This window comes from Phascolarctos cinereus, unplaced genomic scaffold (genome assembly GCF_003287225.1).
Source record: "Phascolarctos cinereus isolate Bilbo 61053 unplaced genomic scaffold, phaCin_HiC Scaffold_7;HRSCAF=346, whole genome shotgun sequence".
Classification (NCBI taxonomy): Eukaryota; Metazoa; Chordata; class Mammalia; order Diprotodontia; family Phascolarctidae; genus Phascolarctos; species Phascolarctos cinereus.
Window position 1 is genome coordinate 59,385,310 of NW_027556180.1, and position 21,635 is coordinate 59,406,944.

Below are 21,635 nucleotides of genomic sequence, written 5' to 3' on the forward strand. Positions count from 1 at the left end.
AATAATTCTTTTTAGAGTAGTTAAAAAAAAAGACCCAAGGCAAAAACACAAACAAAAAACAATAAAAACAGAAACACAATGAAAAAGCAACACACTCTCAAAAATATAATTTTTTAAGTTGTCATTAAAAGCAAGTTGATATGGTTATGAAACATAGGAACAAATATAAAGCTAAGGTTGATGATAAAATTATAATAAGGCTCAGTACCATTATATAAGAGAAGTCTATTTATTGGACTATGAATGTTTATTATCTTTTTAGACCTAAGAAAGCTATGATTTCTTAAAAAAGATAACTTGAGAACTATTACACAGGATGCCAATGATCCTTGAGTACAAACTACTTGGAAAATTGCAGTTGTGGGAAACTGCTATTTTTTTTTTAACTTGGGAATGGGAGGAGCATAAAGTACATTTTATTGGACTTGATTAGTACTTTAGAGCCTTGGCAATAAAAAAAAAGTGACGTCATGAACATGTGCTCTATTAAGAATGCTAGAATTTGTAGGTCTGAAGTGTAGGAAATTATGGGTCTTTGGCAAATATAATTGGAATTCAGATTAACTGGAATTGCAATGAAAATCTTGCTATATGCAACATCTAAATGGTCCTATCGACCCCTGCAGCAATTGCTTACCCTTAATAATATCTCTTTTGAAAAGGAATGGTATTTCTAAAGGAAAATAGCAACATGGTGAAGGAAACTAACTCACTGAAAAATGATTCTCATAAGATATGTCGTAAAGACTTGCATATTCTTACTCTTAGATTTCAACCTATATGGATATATCATTTGACATCTAGGAAACTGGGATGTTAATGGAAACTGAGGGAGCCCGTATCAAGAAAGGCATTAGCTGCAGGAAGACTTCTAGGAAATAAATGCATAGATTCTGAGAGATCCTAACCCTAAAGGCAAGGGATAAAAAGAAAAGGCTTAAAAATATAAAGGAGAGGGTAAAGGGAGAACAAAGAAAACCTCGAATTGAAAGAGAAAGGGGCAATAGAAATCCAATGTTTAATGTATAAATGGGAAGACAGGAGCCAGTCTGGAGATAAATTGGATATTATCGTGAGAAGTATTTGTTTTTAATGCTCACCGTGGGAGTTCAACTTAGTCTTCCATTAACCTCGTTAATAGCCTGAGATTCATTATTCACTGATCTTGATCCTCCCCACTCCCTCTAGTGAGGTTATTATTTTTTTGTCCAACAATGTTATTTCTATTTTAGATTTGGCAGTACATAATAATTTGATAAAGAAGAGGCTAAAGATGACTTTCACCAATTGCTCTTCCTTAAATACTTTATCATCAAGTCTCTGCTATTCTTTGAGCTTAAATGTGTCTCATGTCTCACTTACAAATCGTATTGAAAGTATACATGCTAGAATTCCACTCAGAAGTGTAAGAACAAAATGTAAAAAAACAAAAAACAACCTCAGTGCATGCACGAAAAAGGCCCCAGTATACTGGCTGACATCTGGATCTTTTCAGCTTTGTTTCAGAAATACACATATATGATAGTAAACAATTTAATTCATTTCAGTGATACATTTATGAAGCACATGGTATGCACAGAGTTCTGGGCTGGGGCATTGGGGCATGACAACAAAAACAGCTGATTTTCATTTGAGTATAGTCCTTCCCATTGAGCCTCACAGTAACCTTGTGAGGTAGGCAGCAGAGCATTTTTTATTATTTATTAAATAAAGGCAAGCAGAATGATAGAGTGGTTTGTACACTGGGATTGGAGTCAGGGAGACCTGGGTTCAATTTCCGCCTCTGACTCATTATTGAACTTCCATGTCAATACAAGTAACTCCCAAGAAACTGACAACAAAGTCATAAGTACAAGTCACTGAAGGGAGTTCTCAAATGTAGGATGAGCAGGATTCGTAAAACAGCAAACAGTGCTACAACTTGGACACACAGAAGAATAACAAATAAAATAGAGAAAACTCACTGGAACTACTCATTTTTTCCCCTTAAAAAACAATTTACTTGGCTCTGCCTTTGCTTTTTTTTTTTTAATTCTCCACTGACACATTTACTTTGATATGGTTGCTAAGGTTGTCATTTATAAATATAAACACTTGATTTCGTCCAACTAAAAAAGTATCAATGCACTTGAATTATATCAAGGATGCCTCAATTATACAGGCAGTTTTTTTTCAGTAATGATTTTTTCCCAAATGTCAGCAGTCATTTTGTGTCTGATTGTTTTCTACATGTCAGCAAGTCTTCCTAGAAGCAGTGAGTCCATTATGCTGAAATTCCATACCTCTCCATTCACTCACTTACTCACTTTGCCAGGGAAGATAATGAAAATGATGGAGAATTTCAAGATAGGTTTGTTCTTAATTTTCCTTACTTTTTAAAAGCAAGAAAGTATAATAATAACTTTCCCGCAAAATTCCAAGTTTCAAAACTCTACATAATCACTAAATTCATGACCAAGTAAACAACTAGCTTATGGGCCCACTGTTGGTTTCATTAATAAAAAATTATTTTGTTATAAAACAAAAGTAATATGTGGATGCAACATATTGCTCATGTTTAAATATATCCATATTGCATATATCATATCTAGACATGTATGTATAGATATCTATATAGCTACATGCAGATGTCTAAACATACTATACACACATACATATATGTGGGTATATATATACGTGTATATGTATATGTGTGTGTATATGTATGTATGTGTATGTGTATGTATATGTGTGTGTGTGTATATATATATACACATACACATACACACACACACACATATATATATACATATATATATGTATATATATATATATGTTTACCAAAATGTAACAAGACTTTAATCAGAAAACCTTTTTGTTGAGTTTTCATTAACCAATTTAGTTTTCTTTTTAAGGCTACTGCAGGACTGCATAGTTATTGATCTCATTCTTAAAACCAGTCTAAGTGGAGACACAGCTTACATTAGGAATATCTTGGTCCTTTAAAAGAAATACTTCAAATGCCTTTCAGGTTGGTACAATAGTATTTAAAAAGTCACTCTCTGAATATAAACTATCCTCTATTCATATCAGTTTAAACTTCTCTAAACTGTCATGCATTTGGTTATCAAGAATACAGAACAGTATGGTTTGCAACAGTAATGTCAAATTCCAAACAGAAATGGATCTCTGCTACTGCATATTGACATAGAAGATCACAAATTAATTTTATCTATGTTGTATTATATTTTTTATTTATTTCTCAATTAAATTTTAATCTGGTTTGGGCCCCAGAGGCTGCTTGCTCCCAGTGGGCTAAGACTTGGACACTTCTGGAATATAGCATATTTTAGGCAGGGGCTGTATTGAGTGACTTGCAAAGTCCCTCTCTCTGAATTCTTTTTTTTACTTTTACTCTCCCTGAATTTTTTTTTTTAGGCAATTGGTGTTAAGTGACTTGCCCAGGGTCACACAGCTAGTAAGTGTCAAGTGTTTGGTGTGAGGCTGGATTTAAACTGAGGTTCTCCTGACTTCAGTGCCGGTGCTTTATCCACTGCGCCATCTAGTTGCCCCGCCCCCGCCCCCGAATTCTCAGGATCCGCTATGATTACGCAGAATGTGAGTGATTTTGCTCAGATAAAGGAAATTACATTCCCATCAAAATGTCTTTGGGAATTAAGATAGTTATCCTCACTTGTAGCAAAGTTCATGTCTCAATTATACCTTGTAGATTTGACATGTTTTTATCCCTACTTTACCACAATACCAGTAGGATTACTATCATGGAGAAAACTAGGTCTGTGAAAGAGCTACTATTTTTGTTTTTTAATTCAACGATGACCCAGAGAGAAGCAGGATAACTGAAGCAGGAACTTAGAAAGCTAAAGATTTCTCTTTTGTACTTTGTGTTTAAGAAGGTAAGAATTGTGTTAAAACAAAATGACAGCTGTTACTTGTTGCTCAGAATTTGAGCATAGAGACCACATTGGTAGGTGACAATTCATTCAACTTTCATCACCTGTTTATTAAATACCTGCTGAAGATAATACAGACATGGATAATACATTCTCTGATCCCCATCCTTGGCCAATTTAAAGACTAGTAATTTATGGAAGTTGACACTATATAGAAAACATCATGCAAACTCATGGAACTGAAAACAAGGACCAAGGAGCAAAAGTATCTACGTCTATTCATCAAGCCTGAGATCACAGAGACTAGCAATGTATGACATTAGAAGAATAATATTAAGAGTCAGGACCATTATTCCCTAGAGACAGCATTCAAGGAAAGAGAAAGCAATAGAACCTAGGGCCTCAAATGTTTATACATACATTTAAAAGACTGTGTAATAAACAAGATGAGCTGCTGATGTTAACAGAAGGAGGCAGATTTGACTGCAGAGGCACTATTGGGATTGAGTAACATGAGGATGATGGTTATCATATGGGAATGGAAGGTATATAGCTAATTCAAAAGTTGAGTCAAGTATCTATAATGTGCCAGGTACTATGATAAGCTCTGGGCATTTTTTTTAAAAAATGGCAAAATAGCACTTGCTCTTGAGATGCTCCCAGGGTTTTTGCAAGAATCAAATGAGATAGCATACTTGTGATATTGGGGCTTTACAAACCTGAACCATTCACTTATGTTAGAGAAGGACAGGTTAGCATTGTGGATACAGTTCTTGGTGTCATAACAATTTGAGTTTGAATCATGCCTCAAATACTTATTACCTGTGTCATTCTGGGCAGATCATTGACCCTCTTTCACTTTCTATTCCTTCATGTGTAAAATGGAATAATAATAATACCTACTTCACAGGATTATTGTGACAGGAAGTACAGTAGATAGAGTGCTAGACATAGAATTATGGAGACTTGAGTTCAAATCTTTCCTGAGACACTTACCAGTTGTGTGATCTGGGCAATTCACTTTAATTACTGTCTGCCTCAGTTTTCTCCCCTGTAAAATGGGGACAGTAATAACATCTACAAGATAACATATGTAAAGTGCTTGGCAAACCTTAAAGTGCTATATAAACGTTAATTATTATTAAGTTAGGAAAAATGTGAATTGGAATAGGTAAGAATGGTATGTACCATCCAGAGAAGATCAATGGAAAGAGAAACTGAAACTGTATTGTTGTGGGCATATACTATAGAACATGAAACCCAAAGAAGGAAATGATGACAACTTCTGGGAGTAGGGTGGGATAGTGGGGAGACAGTAAACCAAGCATGGAAACATAATATACAAATAATCTGTGGGTTCTGCTATACAGTCAGCTGATAACATTTACTTATTTTTTTTTCTGGTAAAAGCAGGACAGCTTAGAAATTCTTGCCTTGCCTCAATGATAATTTCGATATGCAGAAGGTGGAGAAAATAATAAAGAGAAATGTTATTTCAAACTACAATTTGACCAAGGGAGAATCGAAATAGAATTACTGGGACCCTTGGTAGGAAGTGACTTTCTCTACAATTTGTAATAGGGAATGATGGTGCAGGAGCTGTGGAGATTCAGGTAGTCTGACACACAAAATAGATTTTGGAAGAGGAGATTTTCTTTAAAGTTCAAGGAAAACAGATAGAATACTATGGCCTGAAAAAATCTATGGTGGGAGTGTCAAGGTTGAAATTGTCACTTTCTTATTCCATCCCCTCTCTTCCAGCTGCTACTCCCAATATTCCCCTGTATGTATTTGTAAATAGTTGTGTATGTGGAATATAAGCTGTTGAAATGCAAGCTCCTCGTGAGTAGGGATGACTATTATTTTTATTTTTTGTCTTTGTATCCCTAACACTCAACACAATACTTGGAAAATAGTAGTTGCTTAATATATGCTTTTTGGCTGGTTGGTTGATAACATGGAAGAAAAGAGCACTGTGTCTAAAGATAATGATGCAAATGCATATGGAATTCATTGACCAAACTAGATAATAAGGAAGTAAGGACAAGGAACTGAGAATAAATACAGAAGAATAGCATAGTAGTCAAGAGTGTGGTAACACATGTGAAACCTTACCACAAATTAAATCACGTGACAAAAGAGAACCCCCCCCCACACACACACCTTTTCCAAAAAGAAATGTGGGGAGTAAAAAGGTGAAGGAATTGAAAGAGCTACTCATTGCTTGGTGTAGATGGTATAAATAATAATGAGGAAAAAGAGGCAAAACAACTAGACTTAATTTCCTTTTAATTTTTCCCTTCTAAGAACAATGATTTTTTGACAGAGAGAATTAATGAACTAAAATTGTTGATGAGGAGCCTAAACACAAAATAAAAGAAAAGATGATATGCAAACATTTAACTGTCCTCAATGAGGTCAAGTCATCAGCTTTAAATGGACTACATCCTGAGTATTGGAAAAAATTGGCAAATATGATTGCTGAGTTACTAATAATAATCTTTGAAGCATCTGGGAGAATATGAGAGTATTTTGTGATTGAAAGCAGGAAAGTACTGTTCCAATTTTCAAAACAGAGAAGAGGGTAGTCTTCAGATAGCAGACCTTGAGCTTGACTTTAACTACCGGAAGCACTCTAAACTGCATCATTTAAAGGATGGTTTGTAATCATTTAAAAAGTGAAACAGTGATCACAAAGAACCAACATGATTTCATCAAGAAGAGGTCAGGTAAAACTGACATCATTTCCTTTTTTTTGACAGAATTATTAGGAGGATCAGGGGAATTGAAAGCATATTAAATCTGGATTTCGAAAAAGGCATTTTACAAAAATTTCCATATTATTCATATGGACAAGCTAAAGAGATCTGGATTAGATAATAGTAGTTAGTTGAATTCAAAGCTGATTGAATAATTGGACCAAAATAAATGGAATAGAGATCTCCAAGGGAGAACTCAGGGATCTTACCATAACCTTGTGTTATTTAGTATTTTTATCAATGATTTCCATGATGACACTGATAGTTTCTTTATCAAATTTTCCAATTATATAAAATTCAGCAGGTAGGTTAATATAGCATTACAATAAATAACCTTCTCTCTTGGCATATATAAAAAAAATCATTGGGATAAAATAATGAGTGAAACCTCATATGAATAAATGTATTTGGGATAAATGCAAAGCCCCATATTGGGTTTTTATCATCCGCTAAACAATAGTAGTACGCACTAGCCCAGTTGATAGCATTTTATTTGAAAAAGACCATTTGTGTTTTAGTTACTCCAAATTCAATATAAGCCAGTAGTATGATATGGAATAGAAAATAACAATAGCTACCATTTATAAAATGCTTTGCAAAACACTTTTACAAATTATCTCATTTTATTCTCACAGCAACACCGAGTGGTAGCTACTATTATTACCCTCATTTTGCATGTAAGGAAATAGGTACGGATAATTTAAGTGACAAGGTCACATAGTAAAGTTCTGAGGCAAGATTTAAACTCAGGTCTTTCTGACTTGATGTCCAGTACTCTTCTATCTACTATACCACCTAGCAACCTAAAAAGAAACTTAGGCTTCTTTAATAGATACATAATAGCCGGAATCTGGGAGGTGGTAGTCTCTCTATGCTTCGCCCTGATGAGATCCTATCTGGAGTTCTCTTTTTTTGCTCTGAGTACCTGGAACATAGTAGATGCTTAATAAATACTTTTCGACTAATTGATGAATGACATTGACATATTTGGTTGTATCCAGATGAAACACATAAAATGGTGGTCACTATACTTTTTGAAAATCAACTGAAGGAATTGGGAGAGTTTACTTGGAGAAGAGAAGATGGATGTGGTTGTGGGGCATGACAGATATTTTTAAAGTCTTGAAGTATTGTTATATGGAAGAGGATGATGGAATTGTTCTGCTGGACCGTAGAAGTCACAACTGGGACCAAAGGAAGATTACAAAGGGATAGATTTAGTTTCAGTCTGTGGGAAAATTAACAGAGGTGGTGAAAATTGGAATGAGCTGCCTTATTGTAGTCTTTCTAACTAGAAATCTTCAAATAGGGGCAGAATGCTTGTTGTAGAGGTGTCCAGGTCAGCCACTGATTGGATTGAGAAGAGCTTTGGATTGAATGAGCTCTGAATTCCCTTCCAACTTAGGTATCTTGTGATTCTGTGAAAGTCATACTCTATATAGGCTCTCCTACAAATACCCAGGGCAATTAAGCTGATGCCAGTCTACTCTAAATTTCATCATTGAATGACTTAAGGAAAATCCTCTCTGGCACTATTCTTTAGACCTTTGAACAAATCCATTCATTGTGTGTTTCTGGATCCTTATGGAATTATTAACAAGGTCTGCATGGAACTTATTCTCCTTCCCCACAAACCTGCCCCTCCACATTGCTACCCTTTGCCTAATGAGGGTACCACCATCTTTCTATCACCATTTTCATAATCTTATGGTTATCTTCAGCTCTTCCATCTCCCTTTATCTTATCCCATTATTTACAAAGTCTTGACAAATCTACTTCCATACCTTTTGCATCTATCCTTTCATTGCAGCTCACCAGACCACCAATTCCCTCAATTTTATCACTCTTCACCTGAATTTTGTAATGTCTTTGCAACTGTTCTTCCAACCTCTACTTTTGTTTTGTTGTTGTTGTTTTGTTTTGTGTTTTGGTTCACTCTGCAGATACATACCAAATTGATATTTCTAAAATACAGTTCTGGCAATGCCATCCTAGTGCTCAGGAAGATTCCATGGCTAGCTGTAATGCCTCTAGGATAACATGAACTCCTCTGTTTGACTTTTCACAGTATGGCTCCAACCTATTTTTCTAGACTGATTTCACATAAACTCTATATTGCAGCCAGTCTAGCCTAATTGATCTTCCCCATACATGGCAGTTTATCTTCCACTTCCATACCTTTGCACTCCATACCTGGACTGGTCCCCTTCCTCATCTCCACATTTTGAAATATTAAGCTCCTTTCAATTCTCAGCTCAGATATCACTCTCTTTCTGATCATCCCAGCCATTATAGCTCTCCCCTATGAAATTACTTTATATTTATGTAACCTATGTATAGAATGTATTTTTGAAGTTGAAATGTTAGGTCTTTGAAGGCCAAATAGATGATGTCACACCTTCCTTCCCTTGTCAAACATCAGAAATATTCTGGTGTATGTTCCCATGATTATGCACAAATAACCACTGAATCTAGATTACATATTAAGGTTTAGAATTACAATTAAAGCCTGAAAACACTCTAGTTCCAAGTGCTTTTGTGATAGAAGTTAGTTTGTAGTAGGAAATTTTGCATCAATAAATCTTTCGTGATATTTGGATTTTCAGGTCAGGGTCTTCTGAAAGGCTAATGAAATATATTCCTTGTCCATTTTTGCTTTGCTTTGTTTTCTGGCTTGCTTAACATGGATTTCATCAGGCATCACTCAGTCAACGAACTGGAAGTTGGAATGGGGGGTCAGTAAAAAAGTATACTGCTCTTTATAAATGAACATTGGGTAAAGAAAGAAGCAGCTAAAGGAATCTTCTTCGATCAAATGTGTTTATCATTTTAAATTTATGATTCTTATAGCCCCAGAATGTAAGAATGTTTTTTAATTTCTAGAATTATTGCATGAAAAAGTAAAAGAAAGAAATGTTGGATTTTTAAATCTGTATATGCCTGAGGGCATCATGGATTTATTCATGTGGTCTATGGGTATTGGGTTATAAAGAATATAAATAACAGGACTAGAACAGGAAAGGTGAGAGTTTATCAAAGGTAATCTGGGTCTTTGGGAATATGGTGATCTATAAACAACTAAGTTGTACAGTAGAGTTTTGGCCTTGGAGGCAAATCTTGCCTCAAATCTTACTCCTTATATGACCCTGGGTAAGACTTAATTTCCATCTGTCTCCATTTTCTATTATGTAAAATGACACTAATGATAGCACATGCTTCCCACAGTTATTGTGAGGATAAAATGAGATAATATCTGTAAAGCACTTTGCAAACCTAAAAGCACTAGGTAAATGTTAGCTAATAATACTAATAAGCTTTGAACATTCCAAAATCCCCAGAGTTGAATTATAAGGTACACAAATGTTTGATCTAACATACAATTCAAATGCAATAGACAATTTGTTTCATTCTTTCAAAACACTTCAGGTTATGTCTTGCCACAACTATTATTGATGGATGAATATAGAGGAATGAAGCCACAACTACAAACTGAAAGAATCCAATGGCCATACTATTTGCTTTTCTTTTCTTTTGTTGTTTTGTTTCGTTTCTTCTTCTCATGGTTCTTCCCATTAATCCTAATTCTTCTTTACATCATGACTAATGTGAAAATGTGTTTAACATGAATGTATAAGTAGAGCCTATATCACATTGCACACCATCTTGGGAAGGGAGGAGGAAAGAGAGGAGGAGAAAACATAAAACTCAAAATCTCATGGAAGTGAATGTTGAAAACCAAAAATAAATTAATTAATTATAAGGGGAAAAGAATTCAATTGTTCTAAAATGTGATTTTAAAATATCATCAAAGAGATAAAGGAAGATCTCTAGCAAGCATTATGGATTTATAATCTTAAGTTATTGAAATGAGGGTGGGGTGAAGTGTATACATTTAATGAAACCAATGTGATTGCAGAGGATATTGATGAATTGAAATTTTAAAACATGAGGACTGGAAGATAGAAGAAATCCAAAGAAAAATTTAGAAAAAGAATGGCCTCCATTTATAGGAATTAACATCAGGAAAGCTAAACTCATAATGGATTGAGTCTTGCAAAAATAAAAACCATGATAAATACGAAGAAAAGAGCTATGTTCAGAAGTAGAACAAAAATGATTAGAGGAAAAATTCCACTCCTCCTTGGAGTAGGTGATGTTATATAAACAATTGGCAGAGAGAAAACAATACTACTGAACTCCTATATTCCTTTTCTAATTATCAAAGAGGATGATCTTCAAACCAGGAGTAGAACAAAGTCCTCTAAAAAGAGAGCTAACTCCAATTCTGCAATGCCTTTCCTATTTTCCAGGATAACAGTGGCTAGGCTGTCCACTACTTCTTTCAGCACTCAACAAAGTGATTCAGCTAAGACTAGGGACTTAAATGCATCAAGGGCAGACTGGTGCTCTCCTACTCATTCTCTACTAATGTTAGTCTTCAATTTCTTATTAACTACTCTTTTTCATCTTTTTCTAGTCCAAAATGCATTCTTCTCGGCAGAGAAAATAGAAGCAAAATAAGTTAGAACATTTGTGCTTTCTCACTGTTTTTAGTTATCATTGTCTTGTCCAGTATGAATAGTAGTTCTATTCCTTCTTGATCTTCCTTTTCCCCTAAGGAAAAAAGGTTTTTCTTATTTTCTTTCGCTTTCTTTGCCAGCCTCAGATAAGCATGATTTTTTTAAATGTACGAACTCTTACTTTTATTCTATATTTTAAAGTGACCAACATTTCACCCCCCCCAAATCTATGTTTATGGTAGAAAGTTCAATATGACATTACCAAAGTTCTTACTAATTAACACTAGATTTTTTATATGGTTTTCTTTCTTTCTAATAAGTTTTTTAGTATTTTATTTTCCCCAATTACATGTAAAAATAATTTTAACATTCATTTTTAAAACTTTGAGTTCCAAATTCTCTTCTTCCCCCCCTCCCCACTCCCATCACTGAAAAGGCAAACAATTCGATATAAGATATACATTTGTAGCCATGTAAAACATATTTCCATATTAGACATATTGTGAAAGAAAACAGACAAAAAACTCAAGAAAAATTAAAAATCTTCAACCTATATTCAGACACCACCAGTTCTTCCTCTGGGGATGGATAGATTTTTTCATTTTAAGTCCTTCAGAGTTTCTTGTATTGACGAGAATAGCTAAGTCATTCACAGCTAATCATCATATAATATTGCTTTAACTTTGTACACAGTGCATGTCACTTTGCATCAGTTTCTGTAAATCATTCCAGGTTTTTCTGAGAGCATCATTTCTTATAGCACAATAATATCCCATCACAATCACATGCTACAATTTGTTCAGCTATCCACCAGTTGATGAACATCCCCTCAATTTCTAATTCTTTGACACCATAAAAGAGCATTTATAAACATTTTTGTACATCTCGGTCCCTTTCCTTTTTGATTTTTATCTCTTTTGGTATATAGACCTAGTAGTGGTATTGCTAGATCAAAGGGTATGCATGGTTTTGTAGTCCTTTGGGCATAGTTCCAAATTGCTCTACAGAATGGATGAATCAGGTCACAACTCCCCAATAGTACATTAATGTCTCATTTTTCCCACAGCCCCTCCAACATATGTCATTTCTCTTTTCTGTCCTATTAGCCAATTTAATAGGTATGAGCTAGTACCTCAGAATTGTTTTAATTTCCATTTTTCCAAGCAATAATATTTAGAGCATTTTTTGCTATGGCTATAGATAGCTTTGATTACTTTACGTGTGAACTGTTCATATCTTTTGATCATTTATCATTTGGGGAATGGCTTAATTTTAAAATTTGACTCAGTTCTCTATATGTTTCAGAAATGAGGCTTTATCAGAGAAACTTGTCTCTAAATTTTTTCACAATTATGATTGCTATCTGTATTTCCCTTCTATCCTATTTCCCCCTCTGTTCATTCTATTGTATCTCTCCTTTCACCCTGTCCATCTTCAAAAGTTTTGCTTCTGACTACCACCTCCCCCAATCTACCTTCCCTTCTATTACCTCCCCATTCTTTTATTCCCTGCTTGCTACTTTCCTGGAGGGTAAAATAGATGTCTCTACCCAATTGCATGTGCATATTATTCTCTCTTTGAGCAAATTCTGATGATAGTAAGGTTCAGTCACTCCCTTTCACCACCTTCATCTTCCCCTCCAACGTAAAAACTTTTTTTTTGCCTTTTTTTATGTGAGATAATTTACCCCATTCTACCATTCCCTTTACCTTTCTCCCAGTGCATTCCTATCTCACCCCTTAATTTTATTTATTTTTAGATATTATCCCTTTATATTCAACCCACGCCTATGCCCTCTGTCTATATATATATATATAGATATATATGTATAATATATATATATATATATATATATATATATATACTGCTTCTAACTGCCCTAATAATGAGAGAGTTCTTATGAGTTAAAAGTATGAGCTTCCCATGTAGGAATGCAGACAGTTTAATCTTATTAAGTCCCTTATGATTTCTCTTTACTGTTTACCTTTCTATGTTTTTCTTGAGTCTTGTATTTGAAAGTAAAATTTTCTATTTAGCTCTGGTCTTTTCATCAAGAATGCTTGATAGTCCTCTATTTCACTGAATTTCCATTTTCCCCCTGAAGGATTATACTCAGTTTTGCTGGGTAGGTGATTCTTGTAATCCAAGCTCCTTTGCCCTCTAGAATATCACATTCCAAGCCTTCTGATCCTTTAATGTAGATGCTGCTAAATCTTATGTTATTCTGACTGTGGCTCCACTATACTTGAATTGTTTCTTTCTGGCTGCCTGCAATGTTTTCTACTTGACCTGGGAATTCTGGAATTTGGCTATAATATTTCTTTTTGGGATCTCTTTCAGGAGGTAATTGAGGGATTCTTTCAATTTCTATTTTATCCTCTGTTCTAGGGCAGTTTTCCTTGATAATTTCTTGAAAGATGATGTCTAAGTTCTTTTTTTGATCATGGCTTTCAAGTAGTCCAATAATTTTAAAATTATCTCTCCTGGATCTGTTTTGCAGGCCAGTCATTTTTCCACTGAGGTATTTCACATTGTCTTCTTTTTTTTTATTCTTTTGGTTTTATCCTATTTTTTCTTGATTTCTTTTTACCTTCCATTTGCTCAATTCTAATTTTTAAGAATCATTTTCTTCCGTGAGCTTTTGTACTTCTTTTTCCATTTGGCCAATTCTACTTTTTAATGAGTTTTTATTTCAGTAAATTTTTATGCCTTTTTACATTTGGCCAATTCTGCTTTTCAAGGCATTCCTCTCCTCATTTGGCATTTTGTACCTCTTTTACCATTTGGCCTACAGTCTGTTTTTCAGGTGTTGTTTTCTTCTGTATTTTTTGATGTCTCCTTTACCAAACTAGTTGACTCTTTTTTTTTTCATGATTTTCTTGCGTAACTCTCATTTTTCTTCCCAATTTTTCCTCTCCCTCTTTTACTTGATTTCCTTTTCTTTTCTTTCTTTTTCTTTTTTTAGGCAATTGGGGTTAAGTGACTTGTGCAGGGTCACACAGCCAGTAAGTGTCAAGTGTTTGGTCTGAGGACTGATTTGAACTCAGTCCTCCTGACTTCAGGGCCGGTGCTCTATCCACTGTGCCGCCTAGCTGCCCCTCTTACTTGATTTTCAAAATCCTTTTTGAGCTCTTCCCTGGTCTGAGACCAATTCATATTTTTCTTGGAGGCTTTCTTGGATGTAGGAGCTTTAACTTTGTTATCTTCTTGAGTGTATGTTTTTATCTTTCTTATCACTATAGTAATTTTCTATGGTCAGAACTTTTTTTCTATTTTTTGCTCATTTTCCCAGTCTATTTCTTGACTTTTAAACTCTTTGTTAAGGTGGGGCTCTGCTTCCAGGGTAGAGGGGGCACTGTCTCCAGCTTCAGGGTTTTTGTGCAGTTGTTTTCAGAGACACTTCTAGTGACCTGTAAATTTTCAGTCCTTCCAAGGAGAAGTGTTTACTCCTCTCCTGGCCTGTGCTCTGGTCTGTGACCACAAGCACTCTTTTCTGCCCTGGAACTGTGTCAAGGGTCCTGTTCCACTGCAGCCTGCAAGCTCTCATGTACTCATGCTCGTCCTTGCTCTGGAACTACCACTCAGGTCTGTGACCCAGATCTGAGTACTGTTTTGGGTCTGAGAGTTCCAGATGCAGCTGCTGCTGCACATTCAGTGGCTCCCAAGACCTGCTTCTGGTTTGCTGGGGTCCAGGGCCCAATCTGTGCTGGCATGGCATGTGCTGAACAGTGTTCCTCTCTTACTCAGGTGTGACAGACCTTTCCTGCCAACCTTCTATGTTTGCTTTGGCTGGAAAACTATTTCACTCTGTCCCTTTGTGGGTTCTGCCACTCCAGAAATTGTTTTGTGGCATTATTTAAAGGTGCTCATAGGGGTTTGAGGAGAGCTCAGGTGAGTCACTGCTTTTCTTCTCCATCTTGGGTCCACCTCCATAATTTATTTTTTTTTTTAAATTTTGATAGTACTCTTATAAGACCATACCATCTTTTATATTAATAGTTTATAGTGTTGGGCCTAGGGCAAAGAATACTTGAATTTAAATCTGGCCCCAAACACTTCCAATCTGTGAGACCCTGGGCAAGTCACTTAACTACTGCCTGACTCAGTTTCTTCAATTGTAAAATGAGGATAATAGCACTTATTTCCAAAGGTTGATGTCAGGATCAAATGAGATAATATTGCAAAATGCTTAGCACAATCTCTGGTATATAGTAAATGAGTAATATGTATTTGTCCTCTTCCCTTCCTGAGAAGATTCCTTCTTTTACTACTCCTCAAAATTATTTCTCTTTATGGTTTCTGAATGTCGTTATTGAGAACTCCTTATCCCATCTCAGATTACTTTTCCTGGAGAACATCAGATGGTAGGATCCCAGCTATTATCTCTTTTTTCTGTTATGCGTCAGGTTAAATATGACAAGTGAGTCCCCTTCCAACTCAGAAATTTATTTTACACTGTGTGATACAGGACTAGAAAAGGAGCTGGGTCGAACAGGTGGCAAGAGCAAGAGGTAATAGATGGGCAGACTGCATTAACGCTGACAGACTCAGAGGAAGACCTACAAACATTGGGTGTATATTTATGGAAGGTTTATAGACAATAACCACACTGAAGAGAAAGCCATAGAAATATTGAGATAAAATGTAAAAAGGGCTTTGCCCATGAAGTCTCTTTAGGTCAGAGGTTCTTAGCCTGGGATCCATGAAGTTCTTTTTAAAAGTATTTTGATGACTATATCTCAATATAATTGGTTTCCTTTATTATGTGTTTTATTTTATGCATTTAAAAACATTCTTTGGAGATGGGAGTCAAAGGCTTCATCAGACTGCTAAAGGGGTCCGTGAACCCCCAAAGTGTTAAGAACCCCTGCTTGGTACACCATAGGTGAAACTAACAGCCTGATTTCACCAATAACTTAAAAGTAAAATGAGAGACTGTAGCTATCTGCTCCCCTTACCAGTTTTCCTTTTCCTCTGGACCCCATTATAAATAGGCTGTAGGCCTATTTAGGTCCCCAGTGAAAATATTTTTGGTTTGCTGGTACTGAACGAATCACTGAGTTCTGCCTGTCCCATTGGACTATGTAAGGGCCTCCCTGCTGTCCTTTCATGTCTGAACAAAGGACACATTCTCACTGTCACAGTCTCAGGACTGAAGTGCTAAAACATGAGGTCCAGGGGTGAACTCTATAAAATGGAACAGAGCCTCCTTGGATGTCCACAGTTAAGGATTTAAGGAGCTTTATAGTCTCTGATGAGTTAACTCATATAGCCTTCAGGCCTTTCAAAACACTGCCTCCACCATGCTTTCTCAGTATCTGCCTTTAAAAAAAAAATCCCTTGAATATTTTTTTTTCCCTAGTGGGAAGCCAACATTGACTATTACCATTATTACAGTAAAGAAAATACGAATGACCTTGTAATTACCAACACAATCTTCAGGCTTTCCTTAACAATTGTATGTTAATTGAGCATTTTCAGCTCTTGTTATTTGAGGCCAGGCACTTCCAAATTCCCTTAAATCAAGCACTGCATTTTACAAGTACCTTGATGTATTCTATTACTTAATTTCACTCCTTCTATGTGCCCAGAATTGTTTTGATTAAATAATTATGGATTGAGAATGTTAGCTATGTCCAAGAAGAAATAAAGGACTGGGCCATATGAAAGCAAATTCATTTTTTTTAATGGTTCTACAATATAGAAATGTACATTTTGAATATATTGAAAATATTCAGTTATGCTAAAATAAACATGAATTATATAAATACAAATCACATTAATTTATGCATAAATCATCTTTTCAATTAAGATTTTGAACTGAGACATTTCTTAGATGTCTTTACTAATCAATTATTTTAATGCTCTAAACTAGGAAATGAAAGTTTAATTATTTTTATCATTATTTTTCAGTACATAGCAAATAATTAGAACCTTATAATAATCATAGCACTTAATAAGTTTCGTCTGATAGAATTATTGCTATTTTTAGGTTAGATTGTAAAGTAAGATCTAAATAATGATGACATATCAGACTGTATCTTATATACACATTTTTTTCTTTCAATCAGTAGCTATATAGTAAAGATTGTATTTATCTGTCTCTATCCATCCAGTTTCAAAGCATACAACAGAGCAGAAGTAGTGAACTTTTATAAACCTTACTTTTATTTTTATATACACAATTAAACATTTATTTATTTATTTCCTTCCCTTTAAAATGACAAGGCTATTTTTTTTTATCTAGACCCATTGAGCTCTAGATTTTCAGTTTCCCTTAGTGTAATTGCCAAGGGATTATAAATAGAAATAATTTAAATTTTTTCCTGGTTTGAAGTTTTAATCTTTTGTTTTTCAGGTTAAATTTCTCATACATTATGCTAAACGTTATCCCCTTCTTTTGTGAAGTTGACTCTCAGCCGTTATTAAAGTGGATGGCTTCAATGATCAAATTCTAATTTGATTTTTTTTTTTTAGGGGAGGAAGGGGTGGGCATGCAGAGACCAGGACAGAAGCCCTACAGCTGAGCTTAAGTGCATTTGACCATATCTGGCTGACTGAAATATTTTCTCAAGGAAGTATTCATTCAGTTAATGTCCTGAAGGGTTAAGAAAACAGAAACTCATAGTTTTACTGAGCTGCTGTTATGGAAGTTGCCAAGGAAACCATCACTGGAATGTTTAAACGTGTTGTTTCTCCCCAAACCCACAGGAGTGTAGCTTGAGTGTCTTAGTGTGCCCTAATCCTTGCAATTAGCTGCTATGTGGTAGGGCTTATGGGGGGCGGGTGATATGGGAGAGGGAGGGGGGCTGGAGAGATAAGATGCCTGCCAGTAGCTCCCAGAAACAGTCCCACAACATTGGAAAGCTTTAGTTTCTGCATCACACACATTGCATTAGGCACAGGACACTCATCAATATAATAGGGGGTGCATTTAAAAGCCTTCTCTTAAGGGTTTTTCCCCCCAACATGGAAGTGGATGGTCTGTTTGAGTGCCTCATCAAATTTAGATTAACGGAGGCTTTCTGTTAAGGAAGACTGTAGTGTCCAAAACACTCCCAGGCACTATGTGAAAGAGGGGAGGTATTAGCTGTGGGAATATTTCTGCTTGTAGATGACTAAAGAAAGATCATCAAAGTGGATGCTTCTTAGGGATAAACTTGTAAAATGCATTGTATGTCTAAACTTGTAACCTGTATCAACAATTTGACATTATCAGATGTTTCAAGACACTTTGAAAATGTCTGAATTCTTACTATAGTTTCAATAGCTTAAATAATCAACTTGAAAGGAAAATAGACACTGGGAGATTCAAGTGTCCTCAAAATGTATTTGCACATGATTGATTTCTCTATCATTACACATATCCATAAAAGTATATCACCATATCCATGTTGTGATATTTAAATAAGGGTATAACAATTGACTAGATCCCACATGGAATACATATATATGTGTGTGTAGAGACACACATATTTGTGTGTATACATGTATGTTTATGTGCATACATGTATATGTATTGTGAACTTACCAACATCCATTTTTGCGTGGAAAACAACATGTGCATGCATATATGTATGCATGTGTGCACATGCTTATGTGGACATGTCGGTATGTGTGCACATATATATTTGTGTTACAGATGTGTCCATATAGGCCCATTATGCAATATTTACTTGGGTATACACGTGCTTATGTATGTGCACATATATGTACACATAGGTGCACAAAGTATTGACATTTCATTGATGTGTGCACATAATGCAACATTTGAATGTATATGTCTATACAGTTGTATACATGCATGTGTATACATGTATGTGTGTATATATATATATGCACATACATGGGCACACATGTAGAAGCTATTAAAGCTTGAAAGTACACATACACTTTTGGGTTATCTTATACATATATGTATGAATATGTACATAGATGTATATACACATACATTTACATATTATACATATGTAATGCTTATAGGCAGATACATTGCTTCTCTTTATAAAACATAACCTCCTTGGAGAATTAGGGACTATTTGTGTTTGTGTAATTTAGAATCTCCAGTACAGTGCTTGGAACATAACGGCTGCTTAAGTGCTTGATTGATGTATTTTTCTCAATCATCAGATTATTGTCTTCATAGGGTACTCCAAAGAGTGGCATCTCCTGCCATTGAAGTGGATCAACAACTAGTCTGTAACTTCCACACTTTAGGTAATTGGAAATTTAAATGACTTACCCATGGTCACCCCTCTAGTATGCTTGACAGTTCAAGTCTTTCTGACTCCAAGACCACCGCCCTCTACAGTATACCAAACTACTTCTGGTCACACATACAGACACTATACATCTCTATAGCATGTTTGCATAAAATACATTAAAAGGACAAAATTCAATATATTTTTCTTTTTGTCAATTTTAAGACTACTTCTAAGATTCTTTTTCTACCTGCATAATTCCTACATGGTAGACTACAGGTTATTAGTAGTTACTGTCCTCAAGCTGTGAACCCTTGGTGAGATTGTTTAAGGAGGCATAAATATGTTTAATTGAACCCTGTTGGTTCAAATGGAAGAGTGCTCAACGCTATTTTGAACTCTTCAACTGGTCTTATCAAGTCATCAGAGTGTCCAAGAGTGGGGATGGCCAATGTTGAGAGGCAATTGTGGAGAAACTTGCTCTAGCTGTAGTAGCCAGTAGTACTGGTCCTAAGCATTTCCTTAAGTTCCACACATTAGGTGTTAGCCATCATCCAAATAAAATACCAGTAAGGTCTAAAATTCTGTGATTCAATAGTATTCCTGCCATCCTGATTAGTGGTAAAAACAATTGTAAAAGCAGAGAGAAAATTACTAGAAGAAACACCACATGAATGTAGAAAGGTCACATGATATGCTGTTATGGCATCAGAGGATAAGAGTCACAAGTTTTCTTTATCCAAAATATTGGAAGGTCTGTGAAATTTATAATATAAACTATGTATCTTATTACATAGTGTAAAATACAGTGCACTGAGAAGGTGCTGAATACTTGTGGGTAACTTATTATACATCAGTAGATGCTCAAAGCAAGGTGGTATATCTTGTAAGGTACTTATAACTGGGGGAGGGGCTTATTTTATTACCATATTTGGGAAAAAACAAAATAATATAGCATTTATTGATTTATTGGGTACCTGCCTGTCTGTCCAAATAAATAACCACCAGCATTTTTTGGATTTCTTAATGAACTGAACAAGGGTTCATATAATTGTGTACTGTTTGGTAATGTTATGTAAATGTGTACACTTTCCTAACTTCTAATTTCTGGTGGAAAGCACTACGAATAGGTAGCCAAGGTGAATTCAGAATTATTTTCCTTCCTTAAGAAGCAGAGGAATAGTGAAGGCCTATGGGGTACATTGCATTTATTTTTAGAAAGACAGACTATCCTTAATTTGGGGTCAGCTGTGAGCAATGCCTTTAAGGGATAAGCCTTTCTAGTTTCTGCAGACATATTTTATGCTAGGCAGTCATTGCGCTTCCAACCAGAAGTAGAGAAAAGAAGAAATCTCCAAAGAAAATTTGTTTGCGTGAGATATTCAAACTAAACATTCTGGGAAACATTTTAAATTTGGAGCTTTTACAAAAAAAAAAAAAAAACAAATGTCTTCACTTTCTGTGGATAGCTAGAAGCCTCATTTTCAACAACAAAAAAGGGGCCATGTCCACAATGTCCCCAGACCCCTTGATTTTATTTTACAGAAACCACAGTGTGGTGGGAATGTCTGCATCACCCTTAAAGACAGTTCATGGGGGCCAAGATGTTATTTGATGCAATAGCCACAAAAACCAAGCCACAAGATAAATCTCCTTGAAAAACACGATGAAATATCCTGAGTTTCTTCTAATTTATGTAGGTTCATCACAGATCACAGAACAGTCAATCGCCTTGACAAAACTGTCATGTAGACATCCAAACCAATATTCCATCAAATGTTTTTTAAAAAACTGTCAAGTGGACACCCAAACCAATCTTCCATTCTATTTCTGGAGAGACGACCTGGTAGCTTTTTTCGTAAGGCCAACTAGTTCTTTTGTGTATATTGAAACCATCTTGGATTTGTAGGTAAGAATGGTTGCCAAAACGAGTTTGTCTTAGTCCCCATTTGTACACATTATAAAAAGCAATAGTAAATTTGGCCCAAATGCAAGGTTGTTATGAGGGGGACTGGATTTAGAATAGGAAGGTTGCTGAGGGTCAGATTGAAGTGAAGAACTGGCAGAACTTTTTGAACCTCTTCTACATAGGCATTCTATTCCTGGCTTGCTAGTGCATCATGGCAACATCAATAATTCCAATGACAATGACTCCAGTGTAGTCACCAGTGGATGGATCCACCTTCCTCCAGGTCCCTAAAGAAATTTGTCCTTTCCCTCCCTCCCTTCTCTTTCTTCTTTCTGTTTTTCACTTCTTTTTGT